This window comes from Pipistrellus hanaki (assembly GCF_964339955.1).
Source record: "Pipistrellus hanaki genome assembly, chromosome: 1".
Classification (NCBI taxonomy): domain Eukaryota; kingdom Metazoa; phylum Chordata; class Mammalia; order Chiroptera; family Vespertilionidae; genus Pipistrellus; species Pipistrellus hanaki.
The window spans coordinates 158,178,151-158,198,218 of record NC_140503.1 but is presented as its reverse complement, the minus strand read 5'-3'; the positions used below and the strand labels follow the sequence as shown (position 1 = coordinate 158,198,218).

Below are 20,068 nucleotides of genomic sequence, written 5' to 3'. Positions count from 1 at the left end.
TGCAGAATTAGCTCCCTGTGCCCACAGCATTGCATCCTCACAATCACTCACATTTCCCGCAAGTCCCTCTTTGCCTTTATGATTCATTTTAGGTTCTACTAGCACAGTAGTTCTCAACCTTCCTAATGCTGTCACTGTTTAATACAGTTCCTCATGTTGTGGTGACCCCCAACCACAAAATTATTTTTGTTGCTACTGTTAATGAATTGTAATGTAAATATCTGTGTTTTCTGATGGTCTTAGGCAACCCTGCTAGTGGTTCTCAACCTGTGGGTGGAGACTAACAGGACACCTTCCTTGAGCCCATCAATGTTTGTTAGATGCCCCCTATATACACTCCTATAGCATCCTACATAAGCCTCTATCATAACACTAAGCAGGCTATATGACAATGATCTATTTATTCTTTTCTCTCCATATTAGTTTTCTGTTGCTGCATAACAAATTTCCACAAACCCAGCAGTCTGAAACAACACTCATTTATTATCTCACAGTTTCTGTAAGTCAGGAGGCCAGCACACTTTACCTGGTCCCCCACCCCCCACCCCCACCCCATCATGATCTTACCAAGCTGAAATCAAGGTGTGGGCCAGCTGTACCCTCATCTGAAGGCTTGACTAGGGAAAGATCCATTTCCAAGTTCCCTCAGCAGAATTCATTTCCTTGCAGTTGTATGTCTGAGGTTCCTATTGTCTTAACACCCAGTGACCACAGACCACTTCAGTTCCTAGAAGCCATCCCTGGGTCCTTGTCGTATCCACAATGTGAGAATTGCTCCTTCAAAGTCAATAAGAGAGCATCTGCTGTAGTTTCAAATCTCTCTGACTTCCTCCTTCTTTGGTCCCTAGATTCCATTTTTTAAAATGTTCACCTGGTTAGGTCAGGCTCACCCACACTCAAGGAGAGGTAGTTAAATTGCAGATACACACCAGGAGTGAGAATCCTAGGGGTATCTTAGATGCAAACTCCCCAAAGACAAGGCCAGTCTCTTATTTGTCCATATGTCCTCAGAATGGAACAGAATGAGTGCCTGACACCTAGTGGCTCTTCAATGAAGAAATAAAACAAAAAAAAGGAAGGGTACTTGTGGGGGAGGGAGACATTCAAAAGGAAAGGTAAATATGACTTGGTAGGTAATGGACACTTGAACCTGAGTCCTGGGTCTATAATGGTACCATTACAAAGTTGGGAACCAAAAAGGAGGAATTGGCGAGGCGCGGTGGCGGGCGCCTGTAGTCCCAGCTACTCGGGAGGCTGAGGCTGGAGGATCGCTTGGGCCCAGGAGTCCTGGGCTGAAGTGCGCTGTGCCGATTGGGGGTCCGCACTAAGTTCGGCATCAATATGGTGATTTTGGGGGAGCAGGGGACCACCAGGTTACCTAAGGAGGAGTGAACCGGCTCAGGTCAGAAACCTAGCTGGTCAAAACTCTGGTGCTGATCGGTAGTGGGATCACACCTGTGAATAATAGCCACTGTACTCAAGCTTAGGTAACATAGCTTGACCCTGTCTCTAAAAAACAAAACAAACAAAAAAACAAAACAAAAACACAAGAAAAAAAAATACAACAACAACAACAACAACAAAAAAGCCAACAAATAGGAGGAATTGGGTTGGGTGGGTTATGGAAGAATGGGTGGACAGAGTAGAAAACTGAGTTTCACACTGGATATGCTGAGTTTGTTTGGCTAATGGGAGAACTATGTGGAAATTCCCTGCAGACAAGTGAGGGTGACACTTTGGAATGGATCCAGATGAATCATCCTGTTGAGGTCTTGAAGTTGTACTTTAGTCTTTAAGGTGCTCATCCCCCAGCCCTGCTCCCACTGGGGCACCATAACTTGGCTTTTGTATTCTGGCTCTGCCTGTTATTTCTTTCCCTTTTCCACCTTCCACTTATTTGGTTTCCCCATAATCACTCAGCTTTCCTGATCCTCCTCTTTAATCCTCCAGATACAACTGTCAGAAAGAAAAGCCATTGCCAACTCCCTTGGGTCTGCTGATGTGGGTTTAACTTTAATAGGCATTGGTGGGGCCATTTGTACTAATCTAATTCTGTGTATAGTTATAAGAGCATGACCTTGAGCCATGGAAGAGCAGAATGCAAATACTGCCTCTGCTATTGACTTGCTGTATAATCATGATCCAAAAGGAAGATCTCTCTGGCCTTATTTCTTCTTTATACGTGAACTATAGATATACACATTTTCGAGGTAATTAAATAAAATTATGTGAATGAAATGTCTAGTAAATTGTAGAAATTCATTTAAATCCTTACATTAATTTTTTTAGAGAAAAATGTGGATGTTGTGCTTGTATATTTTGGCTCCATTCTCATTAGGATTTTCCAAACGACTACTCCAAATATGAAATCAATTTGTATATATAAATGCCTAAGCGACCATTACACCCAGATGACTGGACAACCAGGTGGTAGCTATGATGTGCACTGATCACCAGGGGGGCAGATGCTCAATGCAGGGGCTGCCCCCTGGTGGTCAGTGTGCTCCCACAGCCAACCTCCCGCAGTCCCTCTCCCCGGCCGGCTGGCCCAGATTGGCCCCCAATCTCCAGCCAGGTAGAGGGACCCCACCCGTGCACGAATTTGTGCACCAGACCTTTAATTTAATAATAATATAAGATGACTAAAATATTTGTAATCCCCACCAAAACTGGGAAGTACTGTATAGTAACAATGATTAAAAACTCACACACACTGAGAAACTCATATTTGAACTTCTTAGAAAAATGATGTCAGATCACTAGGAACCACATTTTCTGCAAAGTATTCATAAGAAAATAATGACAGTTATCCTATATAATAAAGAGCTAATATGCAAATAGTTGTCACACCCTCACACAGTAACAGCTCAGACACTCAACACTAGGAAGAGAGGAATGGATCCCTAGTAAGGGGCACAAATGAGCTCATGAGAGAGGAATGGGGACCAGCCAGGCTGTGGCCCTGCAGAGGGACAAGCCACCTGCCCTTCGGTCCCGGGTGCCAGTGGCTGGGGCTGCAGCCCGGGAGAGGGCCAAGCCGCCTGACCCTTGGTCCTGGGCACTTGCAGCTGCAGCCTGGGAGAAGCTGCCGGCCCAGGCAAAGCTGGCCCGGGGTTCTGGGTGCCTGGGGCCAGCCAGAGGGAGGGAAGCCCGGGTCCTGAGTGCCTGTGACTGTCCAGAGGAGGGAATCCTGGTTCCCAGGGTGAGGCAGAGGGGTTAGGGGCAATCAAGCAGTCAGGCAGGCAAGCAGTTAGGAGCCAGGAGTCCTGGATTAGGAGAGGCAGTCGGACATCCCCCAGGGGATACTGGTTTGGAGAGGGTGCAGGCCAGGTCCAGTTTTAATTACAGTCTGTGTGCACCTAGTTCTTCTTACAGCAAAAGGCAGCAGGTTTATTTTGGATATCTGCCTCCCAGGTAGAGAAACAAAGCAAGGGATTTCTGCACCTGCCTACGATCTATGCCAGCTCTCAGCACACTTTCTGCCCTGGCCTTGGGGATTAGGATTGCAGCCGGGCTGTCTCCTACTTGTTTTCTTATGGCAGCCACAGTACCAGTAATCTTTCCAAAATGCAACCTGAGCAAATCAACCTCCTACCCACTGCACTGAGCATGAAAGAAAAACCTCTTTGGTGGCACATAGAGCCCTTCACCAGCAGTTTCCGGTTGACCTTTCCTGTTCCACTTTCTTTCTTTTCTTTTTTCTTCTTTTTTTTTTTTTTTATCACTACCTCTCATAATTTCATCCTCCCCTTGTTTGTGTTCTTTTTGGGGGACTGGCTCTCCCTTCACTTCCCTTTACCTAGTTTAGCTGACCCTTCCTCCTCCGTCTCCACTATCACCCTCTCCTCGCCTGCACCACCTTCCCCCAGCTCTGCATGAGTTGTTTTCTTTCACAAGGATACGCACTCAGTTCTCATCTTAGTTGAGATTTATTTTACATCCTGGCCAGTGTTGCTCAGTGGTTGAGTGTGGACCCATGAACCCAGCAGGTCACAGTTAGATTCCGGGTCAGGGCACATGCCCAGCATTCAGGTTCAATCCCCAGTGCGGGGCATGCAGGAGGCAGCCTATCAATGATTCTCTCTTATCATGGATGCTGCTATCTCTCTCCCTTCCTATCTGAAATCAATAAAAATACATAATTTTAAAAAGGAATATATTTAAGTCCTGGCTGGTTTGGCTCAGTGGATAGCCCATCAGCCTGAGGACTAAAGGGTCCTGGGTTTGATTCCGGGTTGCGGGCACGATCCCCAGTAAGGGGCATGCAGGAGGCAGCCGATCAATGATTTTCTCATCATTGATGTTTCTATTTTTCTCTCCTCCCTTCCTCCCTGAAATCAATGACAAAATATTTTTAAAAAATGGAAATGCATTTAAAATTTTAATTTTACATTGTGAAGATATTGATGCCCTTTGAAATACACATGTAGTCTATTTGGAGTAGCATAACTTAAACTGCTTGTTTAAAATGCCTGGGTCTTGTAGAGTTCAGGACTTCCGGCTGGCAAAGCAAAAAGCTGTTTGTGTTTCAATGCCGGCATATTTTCCACTGGTCTCAGTCTTAACGTGTGTTCTTTCCCCTTCTACAGGTGCTCTGAGAATACAGCCCATTAGCTTCTGAGAGTCCCAGGGGATTCACTTGTTTGTCTTTTAATTTTTTTAAATAAAATTTATTGGAGTGACAATGGTTAATTGAATTATGTAAGTTTCAAGTATACAATTCTATAATACATCATGTGTATATTGCATTGAGTGTTTACCACCTGAAGTCAAAAGTTTAAGTAAAATCATGGCTGACTTTTGTCAGATAAGATCCCAGAAGTTCTCACATAAAGAGGCAGCTTAAAAAGTATTATTATTGTATTAAAAAAGAAAATAATAATTTCCCCTCCCAATTCTGTTTTAAAAAAGGTCACTGATGTCAGAAACCTGCATCACCTTAGCAAAAACATAATCAGAAACATATGTGTTAGGTTATCAAGATTAAGAAAGTGTTAGAACTGCATTTAGTAAGCTAAAAATATAATTTAAGAATTCCTATAATGAAGAAGATAGAGGAACTGTAGCTAAAAAGTAAAATATCTGCATCTCTATTGCATAATTACCTTTGTTTATGTCATAGTTAAAAAAAAAATAGACACAGTATAATCATGATTTAAAATAGACAGCTTACTAATCATTGACATAATGTTATCTGGAGAAAAGGCAGTAAGCCAACGTAAAAACTCACTGGAATGACTATCCTGCTTTTTTTAAAATTTATTATGAAAACATTAATTTTGATTTTAGTTTTTAAATAACTTACCACCTTTCTGGAAATTAACCAGTAGAAGTGTGCGTTGGAATTGTTTATTTACTGGCTTGTGTCCACGAGGCACCAGAACCTCAGGAAAGCACAAGCCCTGTCTTTGTCATTGACACGGCCCCTCGCCTGGCCCTCAGTCTACAGAATACTCATTTAAATGGAATGAACTACTCTATGATTCAAAGCTACAATACATCATCTACAACAAAAATTTTGCAAAATTATATCCAAAAGCAGGAAAATAAAATTATCAAACCTTCACTGTCAGCATCATTTACTAAGTTGACTGCAGTTGGGAGGTATTAGGAGATATTATGGGATGGAAAAAGGAACACAACAAAAGAAAATATTTTTAAATAGGAGAGATAAAAACTTACATAATCTATATTACTATACTTATAATTTTGTAGTTGCATAAGAAAATATTAAAATATTTGTTATGGTTAGAATAGAGCTCAATCTCTATTAGAAACCTTAGGAAGTTTCACCGGCCTGGCTGGTGTGGCTCAAGTTGGTTGGAGACCAAAAGGTTGCAGGTTCAATTCCCTGTCAGGGCACATACTTAGGTTGAGGGTTTGATCCCAAGTTGGGGCGGGTGCAGGAAGCCACCAATTGATGTTTCTCTCTCTCTCTCAGGTCAAACAGACATCCATCTGTTGGAGGTGACTCCTTTCCCACCTCGCTCAGGGGTGACCTCCAAAGCTTTCATCCAGAATGACCCCAGATTTCATCAAGGACGCCTTAATTATTTAGTTGTTCAGGTAAATCAAATCAACATCATCCTGAGAGATCAGAAGGTGGGAGAAGAATTATATTTGGCAAACAATTCATGGGAAATTAAGTCAAGTAGCCAATCGTTTAATTTAAAAATGCAAATATGTATTGATTAGGTTGTAAATAAAACACTGTTCATGTGGACAATGAAGAAACTATAAAGAACAAAGCAACAGTGACAACATTTTTTTTTAATTTAAAGAGTAAAATAAAAAAGAAAAGAACATAGAGGATAAGGGGGCTATTTTTATAATAATTTACATTATATTATATTTGAGTAAGTTGACTTTCTTCATCCAAATAATTTCATCCACTTTAAATCATTAAGCCAGCAATTTCAACCATCTGCATCAAGAATTTTTAAAACATGAAATACCTGATTAATTTAGTCAGGGGCCCTGACCTCTTTTCCCTTAGGTTGTCAAATTAATAAATAAATGACAACAGCCAATACAACAATAGCCATCGGACATGAATGAATCAAAATTATACCTATTTTTTGTTAGATCGGCAAAAATATGTATTTTTTTGATGTGCTGCAGAATTTAAAAATTGGTTTATGTGTGACATGAGATGAAAAAGGTTGAAAATCACTGCATTAAGCTATTGGAAAATACCCATCTGGCCATTTAATGTACTCTTTCTGCATCTCTTTCAGGGAAGAAGGTGACACGAGGCAAAGAAAACAGCTTGATGCTTTTCTTGGTTTGTTCACAGAAGGGACCCATAGCACCTTAACCAGAGGCTGTTGGCTTTCCCTTCTTTCTTTGTGGCTATTTGCCAAAGCCCCTAGCATTTTCTGGTGAAGAGCAAGAACCCAGAGGAGGCTGGATTCAAGAGGCCCGGTTTCCCATACCACTTTGTTAGCTGGTAACTTTGGGCACCACAATACCTATTTCCAGCTCTTTGGTTTTATGTATACATTACACGGTTGTTGTGAAGCTGATGCAGCCTGTGTAGGAAAAGCCCTTTAGCAGCTGTAAAAAACACTCCCCACATGTTAGTTATTATCCCCTCCAAAGATTCTGTTTCAATTGTACAGCAAATGGAAAAAAAAAAAGAAGAGGCTTCTTGACACTTTCAGTGAGAACTTGACCCTGAGCTTCATCTCGCTGTAAAGCAGAAAGGTTTCTGTGCTCCATACCAGCCTGGGGCAGGGTCACCCACGCTGCGGGTGCTGTCACTGCGGTTCTCCATCCAGAGCCACCGCCCCCCTCCTCTCCCCGCTTTCCCCCTCCATCCTCCCACGGGTCTCCCCGGGAGGGCGGCGGTGCTCCTCGCCATTTGGTTGGCGCCAGCGAGAGGGCGTGGGCCGGGCGGAGCGGGCGGCGCAGCTCCGGGGGAGGAGGGAGGAGGGAAGTGGGAGGAGGGAGGAGGCAGGAGGGAAGAGGGCGGGGCGGGGGCGGGGGCGGGGCCTCCGGAGAGGGCGTGGCCTAGCTCCGGAGCGTTCGTTCCGGGGCCACCCGCGCTCGGAGTTTGCGAACCCTAAACCCCGAGTGCAGGAGCGCGCGACTCCTGAGCGCTCGGACCCTGTCGCCGGTGCATCGCGAGCACAGCTGCATCCTAGTCCCCGCGGCTCGGGAGCCGCAGTCCCGTGCGAGACGCCGCTGATCCCGAGAGGGCGAGCTGCTGGCTCCGCGCTCTTCGCACTCACGCCCCTTCCCCCCCACCTCCCACCCCCCGCAACAGGTCCGGGGCGGGCGCAGGCGGCGAGGGCGCACCCCCCGGAGACTGGAGAACGAAAGGTCTGCAAGGTGAGCGGAGCGCTGCGGGGGAGGGGGGCACCTCCCCGCCCCGGGTTGGGTGTGAGCCTGGCCCCGAACCGCCGCCACGGACTTCTGGGAAGCCCGGGCTCTCCCCCGCCGGGCCCCAGCTTCCCAGCACGCTGAGTAAGCCGCCGGCCTCCCCGCTTTTCCGGTGGGAACCTCCGGGGGCGCGGAGCGTGCGCCGCCCTGACCTGCAAAGGAGCGGCAGGTACCGCCTGGAGAAACCCGGGAGGGGGGGCCGCAGCTAGAGACCCCTCCTTCCCCCCCCCCCCCCCACTCCTCCCCAAGCCGGGCATCCGCCGGCGCGCCCCGCGACTAACGGAAAGATGTGCGGTCGTTTGAACCCGGTCCCAGGGCTTGCGTAAGAGAAGAGTCCCAGAAGTTTCTCGGGGCGTCAAAGCGGGGCTTTTCTCTCCCCCTATCTTATGCGCACCCCCCGCCCCCTTCCCGGCATGGTCACCCCTCCCCCTGGCGCCTGGGAGAGATGAGCGTTCCAGTCTCCGCTGGTGGAGGTGCAGAGGGGGGCGGTGGTCCGCAGCCCCCGGGGAGGGAGGCGACCAGTCGGAGGCATCTGTGCGCCCGGCCCCGGGGGCTGGTTAGTGCCTCCCGCTGGTCCTCCATCCGCTGGGACCGTCACCTGCGACTTGGGGCGCGCTAGGGGGGCGCATGAAAAGGGGGAGGAATTGGAGGGCAGTCTGAATCGTACTTTCTTTCCCTTATGGTAAAGTCCGTTCAAGAAGCTGCGAGGGGCGTTTGAGGGGCTTGGGGTACTTTCCTAGTCGGTGGGTCTTCTAGGAGTTTCCACACCCCATATTGTTATGCAAATTGTCCCTGCAAGATCCTGGGCTTTGAGGTGGAGGTGTGGGGGGGGGGGGGGGGGAAGGGGGGACGGTAGGGATGGCCTTGCAGAGCAATGTTTTGGTTTGCGTTTTGAGGGCGGAATGGGGTGATTTTTAACCCTGTTGGCACCCGTTGGAGGCGGGAGGCGGAGGATATGATATACCATCTAGGAACCAGACGGATTTTCAACCTTCTAAGGAAGCGAAACCGTAAATTAAGGCGAAGACCTAGTCTGTGTGCCCTGGGACGGCTGCAGAGGGAGAGGGACGCGGTAATTGAGGCTTAGAAACGTCCCTCGAGGGAGATGCCAGAGTGGTGGTGGTGGTGGGTTTGGCTTGTGCCAGGTTATTTCAGAGCCAAATCCTGCAGCGCTGGTAGGCGGCGGTGGGTTTCTCTCCCTAGACTCCTTGGTGTCAGACTCTGAGTGCGGAGAGAAAACACGAAAAAGAAAAAAGACCTTTGGACCCGAGAGTCTGACTAGTTCTGCTAAGAGGCTTGCGACTAACCCAGGCATGGCCCTGCTTCAGTGTTGACTTCCTCTGTCTAATGCATTTCCTTAGCTCGCCTTTCGTGACAGTGGAAAGGATTCCTTGAGTGGATATTCTGGAAATAAATTCACAAGAGAGTTGAAAATTCTGGATGGTTTGCCTGCTTTAATGTAAAGGTGCCTCTTGCCAGAGTCGGAGAGTATTGTATTTGAAAATAAATATGTGGAAAAGGAATGGGGAGAGAACTGAGGGATAAATGACCCAAGAAAATGAAGGGAGACTAGGAGAGAAAGCAAGAAAATAGATAAACTAGTACTTGAAACTACTTGCATTCAACTAATTTAGGAGAGAGGGAGGGAAGGAGAGGATTTGGGACAGATTCAGTCGCTTTAAGACGAAAAGGTATTGGAGAGTGGAAGACGAGGCTTTGACAAAAGATAGTGGGGACTCCTCCGCTCCCACCTATCTTTTCTTTTCTAAATATGACTTGAAAGCTTGATGAGGCTGGGGATGTGAGACTTGCAGGTATATTAGTGTGAACTCTTTTGCTTCCCACTTGCTGGAAGAAAGTGAGCTGTTACGTATCAGGGTTAATATGTGTTATTCACTCACGGTAGCAATTGAATTTCTGTAGCATCCTGGGCATTTGTCTTTCCTTACCTCTTCAAATTTGTACAAATACAATTTCATAGAATCATAATGTGCTTAACTTAGAATTCAAAAACCATCCAGAGATAGTGAATTTATGGCAAGAGGAAAGCCCAGCAGATTTTAAACATCGCTTTCTCCTGCCAGCTGCAAAATAGGAGGGTTTTTTTGTTTTGTTTTGTTTTTGCCACCAGAAGTCACTGTTTCACTAGGGTCACAAGACAGTAGTTAAGTAGACTAGCTACATCAAACTGGCTGCTTCTAGAATTTCCTATCTGGCTTAACTGAATTTTGTAATGAGTTGGTTGGACTAAAAGTTACTTTTTTTTAAATTTTTATTGAGCTCTAATGTATATTGCCTTGGGAGTTGAAAAGATGGGTAAAAACTTATTTTATATGTTTTACAAAGTGAAAGAAGTTTCGTCCTCAACTCTGTAATTTGTGCTCTTTCATAAAAATTTTTTTTTGCATAGTCCTTTCTGAAGTTAGTTGACTGTTCCAAATCTTGAGATGGATTTATGCTTTCACTTTTTAAAAGGTAAAGCTAATTTACATATAAATATTTTGGATCATACACAGGGAACAGTTATATCCAGCAGACATCCCGTAAGGTATGGCAACAAAACAGGGCTATTCGTCTGACTGTAAAAGCCCTACACTGAAAATGGGCCTTCATCTTGAATCTATTTGTCATCTTATCTTAGATATGTCTGTTAAAGCTAAAAGCCCAAAGTTCCCCTATTTCAAGACTCTAGACCGTTAACTAATTTTTCAGGAGATTGAGAAAGTATGTTGGAGACGGTACAAATTAAGGAACTCCATTTACCAGAACTATACAAAGCTTTGTAAATAATTGCAAAATAAATTGTATGTCCCTCATTAAATTATAAATTCAACCATGGTTTCTATTCCCAAATGATATACTTGGCAGGGGTTTGTTGTTGTTTGTTAGCATTCTTTCTATTATATACTGTGGTAGCTTATTTAATATTTGCTGAATTGTTAAAACTACCACCGGGCAGAAATACGTGTGCACTATGTTGTTCTTTGTAGGTACACATCCTTTATTCCTGACCATTTACTAGTATATGTGAAGGACAGTTTGTTACACAGACGTGAAGCCATGCAGCCCCGAGGCCATCAGGGCTGCTAATTGTAGTTGCTGTCTTATCCTCAGGACAGAACTCCTTCACTCGTGTTCTCCAGGGGAAGGACATCAGCTGATTTTCTTAAATTATCTGGCCCATTTTAACCATGACGAAGGATTTCTTGTTAGAGCGACTTTTTCCTACTAAAAGACTGAGATTATTGTGAAAAGTGGAGCCCAGAGGAATCAATGATATCATTAGTATAATACCTCATAGTTATTGCGAATACCTCATAAGTACTGAGCATCTTTGATGTGCCAGACAGTACTCCAAGCAGGTGGAATGTATGTTCCTGTAGCACAAAAGCTGTTTACCAGCTCTCACAAGACGTATCTCTTAAGTCTAATTGTGACTCTGGAGTTGGAGTTCATTTTCCATGTGAGAATCAGGAAATGGAGTTGAAGAAGTGACTTGACCATGACTCAAAGCCTGTTGCCCTTTCTGCTGTGGCACACTGTGCTGGCTGTGTTGATATGTGGTTTCCTGTTTTCCAGGAATTACAGCTTGACTCTAAATAAAATATAAATAGTGTTTCTCCTTGGCTAAGTAATTCTTTCTGATCATTATGGGAATGAGAAAGGAGGTATTTTCATTTAGCATTCTGGACATATGTTTGTGACTCCAAAGGAAAATATTATGCAGACCTATTAAACAGACATGTGGTGTTTATTTGCACCAGATGAAGATCTTTACCTTCCTAAAAATGAAATGCAAGGGCTTATGAACTGTGCTTGAAATTTGTTATTCAAGTTATGAAAAGTCAGTTCGCAGTCCAGGATAGAACCATTCCATTCCATTTCCTTCATTCTTGTAGATTCAGTGACCATATGGAGAAGGTAAGCATCTGGAAGGCTTGTTAAAACACAGGTGTCCTGCTCCTCTCCCCCAGGTTTCTGATTCAGTAGTCTGCAGTAATGCCCAGGAATTTGCATTTGTAACATGTCCGCAGGTGATGTTGATGCTGCCAGGTCTGGAACTACACTTTGAGGACCGCTGAAGTATAGCAGAGAATGTGAAAGTATGCTTTCTGAGCCTGACAGATTGGGCTTGAACCTTGGATAGCACACCCGCTAGCTGTTATACCTTGGGAAAACTGCTTAGGTAACTTCTTGTCAACTGTGAAGGCTCTGAAACTTTACCCTTTTTTCAAGCTAACAAACCTGCCACAGTCTGCACTCCTGGGAATGACTTTATCTAAATACTAGAGGCCCGGTGCATGAAATTCATGCATGGGGTTGGGGTGGGGAGAGTCTTCTCAGCCCAAACTGCACCCTCTCCAATCCAGGACCCCTCGGGGGATGTCCGACTGCCCACAGGGATCGGGCCTAAACTGGCAGTCCGACATCCCTCTCACAATCCAGAACCAATGGGTCCCAACTGATCACATGCCTGATTGCCCCTAACTGCCCCTCCTGCTGGCCTGGTCACCCCTGAATGCCCCCCTGCTGGCCTGGTCGCCCCCAACTACTCCCCCTGCCAGCCTGGCCTCCCCTAACTACCTCCCCAGCTGGCCTGGTCACCTCTTACTGCTCCCCCACCAGCCTGGTCCCCCCTCGCAGCCTGCTGCTCAGTCGTTTGGTTGGCCCTCAGTAATACCCCTGCTGGCCTGGTTGCCCCATGCAGCCTATTTGGTCGTCTGTTTGGTTGTTTCAGTTGCAACAGTTGCTTAGGCTTTTATATCTATCTATCTATCTATCTATCTATCTATCTATCTATCTATCTATCTAGTGGGCAGCATGGAATGAAGGGAGGCTCAGGCAGCAGCCAGCACCTGGGGAAGTGAGGCCCCCGCTGGCAGCCAGCAGCCTCTAGAGACCCTACCCATGCATGAATTTCATGCACTGGGCCTCTAGCTACTAATAATAGCTGTAGCCAGAGTATCAACATTCTCTTACACTGGTTCCCTAAACGCCAGTTCCCAAAGGGAGATGTCCAGAGAGCCAGGTGACACCTGCAAAGACAGTGGGTTGCATTACAGGAGAGGAATCCTGAGTTTAGGGAATCCTAATCTTTTATAATGGGCAGTAAGCATGCATGCCCATTACTCCAAAGGGACGCATTATCTTGATGATACTGGACAGTCAACATGCTGCCCTTTGCTAGCGGGAGACACCATCTCTGTTTTCTGAGACTGTTCTCTATACAAGCATCCTTAAAGGTTGTCTGGAACAATGGCATTTGGTGCTTCTGCCTGTACAGTGTGCAGAAATGCCATAAGCCCAAGGAGGATTGGCTCTCATTATAAAATGGGGTTAACAATGTAGTAATACCTCCCTTATTGGGTACTTGGGTAGATTAAAGGCACTAAGATTTGGCAAGTACTTGGAGCAGAGCTTAAGTGCTACATAAATATTTCCTACTAGAGGCCTCCCTCCCTTCCCCCGGCCGCCTGCCTCCGCTGCTGACCAGGGTCTCTCTCCCTTCCCCCAGCCAGCCCGCTCCCTGGTTGAACTCCTGGAAGAAATGCCAGTCGAGAGGACAATTTGCATGCTACACTTTTATTATATAGGACTAAGGGCCCAGTGCACGAATTCGTATATCTTGAAAGGAACTGTGGTGGGCACTGGGGCAGGTCTCGGTCCCTCCCCTGTGCCCCCGCCCAGCCCCTCCCACTGTGGCTCCCGGTCTCCTGTCTGCTGGTAGCCCCATACCCACCGCTGCTGCTCCAACCCACTGACAGGGCCAGCAGCTGCCATTCGCACCCACTGACAGTGCTGAGTGAACAGGGCTGGTGCTGGACAAGCAGCAGGTGTGAGTGACAGCTCCGGTGCCAGCAGCAGGTGCAAACGCCCACAGCATGCAGGAGCAAATGATTTTCAGTAACCACCAGTGGCTCGTCCCAATGACAGCGATCAGCGCCCTGTCTTGGTCTGGTGCCCCCGCTCACCTGCTCCACCATCTCACTGTGGCCAATGCCCACCATGTTTTATGCACAACTCCTGGTGGTCAGTGCATGTCATAGCAACCGGTTTGGTTGTTCAGTTCCACCATTCTATTTGCATATAAGCCTTTTATTATATAGGATTATTACTCCTGAAGGACAAAAAAAAAAAATGTGTTTTTTAAATGGTAAATATTTTCTTTATAAGATGAAATAATTTGATTTACTGAGTAACCCTAACTTTGAGTTTATTCCAAGAAACTTCTCCAATGGGTCTAACTTCTAAAATGGGGGTCATGCATCATAAGATATTTTACCAGCCCACGAGGAATGAAACAGCAACACTTAACTACTAATATTCATGTGCTCTCCCATGTTTCTCTACCTCCTTATGGTTACACAGAATTATGTGACTAATTCTGTCCAGTAGGCTATCTGTGGGAGTAACGTGAACGTGTACTTTTGGGCTGAGGCATTTAAGTGGCTCTTACAAGACCCTCCAACCTGTCTCTTGTTACAGTACACCCTGAAGCCACATTTTGAGATAATGGAGCTTCCAACAGCTTGGGTTTCTCCAAGTGAAGAAAAGCTCCCTACCCTTCCCTCTACTCCATCCAACACACCAACATGCAATGGACATAAAGAACGAGCATGAAATAATTCTGTTAAGCCACTGTGATTTTGGGGTTACTTTGCTGCTAAAACATAACCTAGATTATATCTATATTTCAATGCCTGTAATACCTGCCTGCTGTGAGAAAGTTAACAGCCAATTATCTATATATATAAAAGCCTAAGCAACTGAACGACTGAAACGATTGGTCGCTATGACGCCCACTGACCACCAGAGGACAGATGCTCAATGCAGGAGCTGCCCCCTGGTGGTCAGTGCATTCCCACAGCAGGAGCACAGCTCAGCTGACCGAATGGTCCCAGCAGCAGCCACACACTGCCTCAGTAGTCCTGCAGGTCCAATTTCTGGAGAACAGGCCAGGCACCAACGGATCAGTGCCGCCAGCACTGCTGACCTCCTGGAAGTCAGCCTCTGGCACTGCTTCTGTTTCCCTTTCCTAGATGCTCCACAAGGAAGAAACAATATAAAAGCACCTGCCAGGTGGCTCCCAACAACCAGTGCAAATATCAGTGGGACGGATCTGGATCCTGGGCTGGCAAGGGTGTACCACCGACTGCCCGGAGGGCTGATCGCGTCCCGGACCCCCCACCCCCAACTCCCCTGGGGACCCCATTCGTGCACGAATTCATTTTAAATTTTAAAATATAGACTCTGGGTGTATATACTCATATATGTAAAGCTAAACATGAGGTTTGCATTCTGCTGAGGGAATATAAGCAATTAACATCTGTCTGTTTATGTAGTATACATTAATTTCAGAAAGTGTTAAGTACTGTAGAAAGAGGTGTGCTCAACACTGGTATTTAGGAAAATGCCCACTCCCATTTGTTGTTGCCAAGGGAACCTTCATGTGGTGGGAACCACATTGTACTCAGCCTCAGGTGACAGCTCATGTGTGTGCATTCTCAGTGATGACGCAACTTGTATTCTGATTTCTCTGTCTCCCCTGCAGCCAGCTTGAGGCCATGTGACCTAGTTCTTTTTTTTTTTTGAGAGCCAACGTTTTGGGGAAAGATGTTCCTTTTTTTTTTTTTTACAAAAGGAGGCATAGCCACCACATCCTCTCATTTTCTTCTTGCCTGGAACGTAGATGAGATGTTGGGTCAGGGCAGCAACCTTTTTGTGCCAGGAGAAGACAGGCAAAAAAACAGCATGCTGAAAATGGCAGAGCCGGAGGCAGAGCCGCTGAGGTCCTCACCAAACAGCTGCATCTATACCAGTAGCTGCCATCTTCTAGACTTGCTATAGGAGAAATGTAAACATCTGTTAATTAAGCCACTGCTACTTGCAGCGAGATACATTCCTAACCTCTCTAGAGTCTAATGGAATGGTTGGGGGGCAGGGGTTGGTTGGAGGGTGTGGTAGAGGGCACACCTGTGCGATGTTGTAATCGGGGAAGGCCTCTTTGAGAACGCATCATTGCAGTGAGACCCACATGATGAGAGGGAGTCAACAGGATGCGGGGTGTGTCCTTGGGTTTGGGGTAGTGCCAGAGCCCCCTTGAACACATAGTTGAAGTGGAGAAGAGGTAGTTGGGGGAATTGTGTTCCAGGATGGATTTCTAAGCTTGTGGGCTCCATGTGGCGTTGGAGCTAAAGGGCCTGAAGGTCATCTGTCAGTTGGGAGCCCTGGGAGGTTATGATCTCCTTGGGGTAGAATTCTGGAGAATTCGGATGAAAACAGAGTGTGTGACCCATGACTCACCACTGATACATTGTCCGTTAGGAAGAGACTTATTCCTGGAGGGGAATGTGTGGGGCCTCCAGACTGAGTTCCTTCCCTCAGAGTCTCCCGTGGAAACCGCGTCAGAGTCATGGGGCTTGGCGACCCGCATAGCTGTCTGTCCAGTTGAAGGGCCTCTCTAAGGCGTGAATTCTCCATGCGTGTGCTTTGGTTTGGCAGAAAAATAACCGGAGCAACTACTACCATTTATCGAGTGCTTACCATGAGCTGAGCATTATGCTAAGGGTACTGCAGACATTGAACCCTGCAGCAACCCCGTGAGTCCCCGTGTTACTGATGAGGAAGCTGAGACCTTAGAGAACAGTATTTTCTGGAGGTCATAGAGCTAGCAGGTTGCAAAGCAGGCCTTTGTCATAAAAATAAATAAACAAACAAACAAATAAAAAATAAGACTCTTGCAAGAGGCAGCTGATCAATGATTCTCTCTCATGGATGTTTCTAACTCTCTGTCCCTCTCTTCCTCTCTGTAAAAAATCTATGAAATATATTAAAAAAAAAAAAAAAAAAAAAAAAAAAGACTCCTGAAGGGAGGTTCCCCGGAATGTGCTAGGTTTTAGAAGCACTTAATGACCTAGAACAGAATATTTAAAGTATCCTGAGTCATATTTTGTATTCCTTCCCTTTTTACTTTCCTTTTTGAAACATGATTTTAGAGAGAGAATAGGGGAGAGGGAAAAAGAGTGAGAGATATCGATGTAAGAGAGCACCATTGATTCTGCATACACCCAACCAGGAATCAAACCCTCAACCTGGGTATGTGTCCTGACCCAGAATCAAACCAGCAACCAAAGGATGACGCTCAACCAACTGACCAAGGCCTCCCCCCTCCCCCCTTTTTTTAAATACATACTTTTTATTGATTTCAGAGAGGAAGGGAAAGGGAGAGAGAGATAGAAACATCAGTGATGAGAGAATCATCAATTGGCTGCCTCCTGCACGTCCCCCACTGAGGATTGAACCTGCAACCCCAGCATCTGCTCTGACCAGAATTGAACCTGGGACTCTTCAGTCCACAGGCTGATGCTCTATCCACTGAGCCAAACAAGCTAGGGCAGCCCTTTTTTCTTTCCCTGTAATTATATGTGTGTATGGCGTGAGTGTCTTTAACACTGAATTTTTTTTTTTTTTTTTTTTTTTACTTGATCTGTTTTACTTGCTATCTTGGGGGAGAAGGGCAGTTTGAGATTTATAGCATTTTTATTTCTGAATAAATTTATTTTGCAAGATACTGGAAGGACCATAGAAGGGTCACTTAAATATACCTGGCGAGGTACACTTCTAAATGAGACATAATAGTCTGTCACATACATAAAATTGAATGTAGACAGTGCTGACTTAAATAACAAGAGCTGCTTTGTATTGAATATCTATGATGTGTCGGTATGCTAGGCATTTTAGCTAGATTATGTAATTCACTCTTCTCAGCACCTGTAAAATAGGCCATTTTCTATTTTTCAGAGGGGAGCGCTGAGGTTGATAGGGCTTAGTTTGCCCAAAGTGATCACCTGTCTCACTTGAACCTAGTTTCTTTCTGCTGCATAGGACCAGGCCAGCAAAGGAGGGCAGTTGGGGGGAGGGGGGAAAAACCAGACCTGAAGGGGAGGGCAGTTGTGGGGAATCAGGCCATCAGAAGAAGGCAGTTGAGGGGTAATCAGGCTGGCAGAGGAGGGCAGTTGGGGGTGACGAGACCTGCAGGGGAGGGCAGTTAGGGACAATTGTGCTGGCAGAGGAGCAGTTAGGCGTCGATCAGGCAGGCAGAGGAGTGGTGAGCGGGTGATCAGGCTGGCAGGCAGGCGAGCAGTTGGGAGCCAGCAGTCCTAGATTGTGAGAAGGATGTTTGACTGCCCGTTGGGATTGGGCCTAGATGGGCAGTTGGACATCCCTCAAGGGGTCCCAGATTGGAGAGGGAGCAGGCTGGGCTGAGGGACACCCTTCTGCCCTCGTGCATGACTTTTGTGCACTAGTATAAAAATATCAATATTTGATTTCAATATTTATAGACAGTACATTTTCTCTCCAACCACCATATTTAGAGAAAAAAATGTTACAAAGGTAGTAAATTATTCATTGTATAAGAATAAAAGGGGAAAGTGCCCCTTTTCAGAAAAGCTACTAGCAGTTTGGTATATGTGCATGCACACTTGTGTGGGAGTGTGTGTTACCATAAACATAAATATGAAGCATTTTATTTTTAAGCTCACATCGTGCTTTTGTTTTCACATTATGCGTTTTGTTCAGCATCTTAGTTGGATAAACTTATTCTTTTGATGCTACATTGCATATTGTGCTGTGTCCTAATGGATTTAGCCATTTCTGTGTTGGTATGTATTAGGTTACCCGTTTTCTTCTTATTTAAAGAACATTTTATTGGCACATCCTCCTTGTACAATAGATATATATATATATTCCTCACCAAAGGATATGTTCGTTGGTGAGAGTGAGAGAGGGAGAGAAGGGAAAGGAAGAGAGAGGGAGAGAGAGAGGGAGAGGGGAGAGGGAAGCATTAATGAGAAAGAAACATTGATTCGCTGCCTCCTGCACGCGCCCCAGTCTGGTAGTGGAACAGGCAGCCTCGGTGGTGACTGGGAATTGAACTCCCACCTTTTCGTGCGCGGGATGACGCTCCAACTAACTGAGTCACCCAGCTAGACGTGACTGTATTTTTAAGAAAGTTTTTTTTTTAAAGAATCGATCAAGGGAAGCATGTACTAATTTCCTTTCTTAGCCGTGGTTTCCGATAATACCTTCCTGACCGCAGCAGGCCTCCATTCTAACCCGGCCTTATGGCTGGCTTGCGTGGCTACTCCATCACCTGTGCATCTCAGGCATCTGCACCCCAGCAGGCTTTCATCAGCTGGCTTGGGTCTTCCCGTGAGCCATGACTTAGTCCATAACCTGGTGATTCCGCCTCCTCGCCCTGCCTCTGTGGAAAGGATGGTGCCTTCCAGCGAAGCTGTGAATTGGAGTTGCTCAGAGTAGTCCCTAGCAGTGCCCAGGGGCCACATCCCTCGGAAAATACGTTCCCACCCACCTCCCAACAAGTCAGTAATGGCACCCAGAGATTGGGCTGAATGCTTCAGTCAGTCTTAGTTTAGTCAATCTCTAGAACCATTTTTTTTTTTTTTAAATACACTGTTTTGGAGAACTTGCAGGTTCACAGCAAATTTGAGCCAAAGGTGCAGAGATTTTCCATAATCTCCCTGCTCCACACATGCACAGCTTCCCTGTCACCGCATCTCCCACCGGAGTGCTGTGTTTGCTGCAGCTGATGAGCCTGCATGGACACGTCTTGTTCACCGTTCTAGGACCATATTCCTGTAGATCGCAGTTTGCTCTTCACTTTGCTCAAATGTGACACTCTCTGACCAGCTATATAAAATTGCAGTACCTTACCTCTGTGGTCGGCAAACTGCGGCTGGAGAGACACATGCTGCTCTTTGGCCCCTTGAGTGTGGCTCTTCCACAAAATACCATGGCCTGGGCGAGTCTATTTTGAAGAAGTGGCATTAGAAGAAGTTTAAGTTTAAAAAATTTGGCTCTCAAAAGAAATTTCAATCGTTATACTGCTGATATTTGGCTGTGTTGACCAGTGAGTTTGCCGACCACTGCCTTCCCTCATTTCCTCTCTGGCACTTGGTACTACTTTCTCTTCATTTCCCTCTCTATAGCACCTTTTAATATTGAACATCTGCATGCTATGTCTTTTGTTGTTGTTTTGTGTTTAACCTCCGATAGCTTGTAAACTCAGATGATGGCAAGCGTTCCCTTCCCTGTCATCCTCAGGTCCTGGCTTTGGGTAGATGTGCGGGAATCCTTGCTGGCTCAGTGAGTAATGGTCAGA

At 45.9% G+C, this 20,068-nt stretch overlaps 1 protein-coding gene across 4 annotated transcripts in view; it reads left to right on the top strand.

Annotated features, from left to right (window-relative positions):
- The first annotated feature begins 7,478 nt into the window (after window positions 1-7,478).
- AFF1 (ALF transcription elongation factor 1) overlaps window positions 7,479-20,068 on the top strand; it is a 199,450-nt gene continuing 186,860 nt past the window's right edge. The window contains exon 1 of one of the 4 annotated variants that reach the window (XM_084881675.1): window positions 7,479-7,833. The gene's annotated coding sequence lies outside the window, so the exon portion shown is untranslated. Of the gene's footprint in view, window positions 8,054-20,068 lie in introns of all 4 variants that reach the window. The other 3 variants (XM_084881677.1, XM_084881678.1, XM_084881676.1) reach the window with 3 other exon arrangements.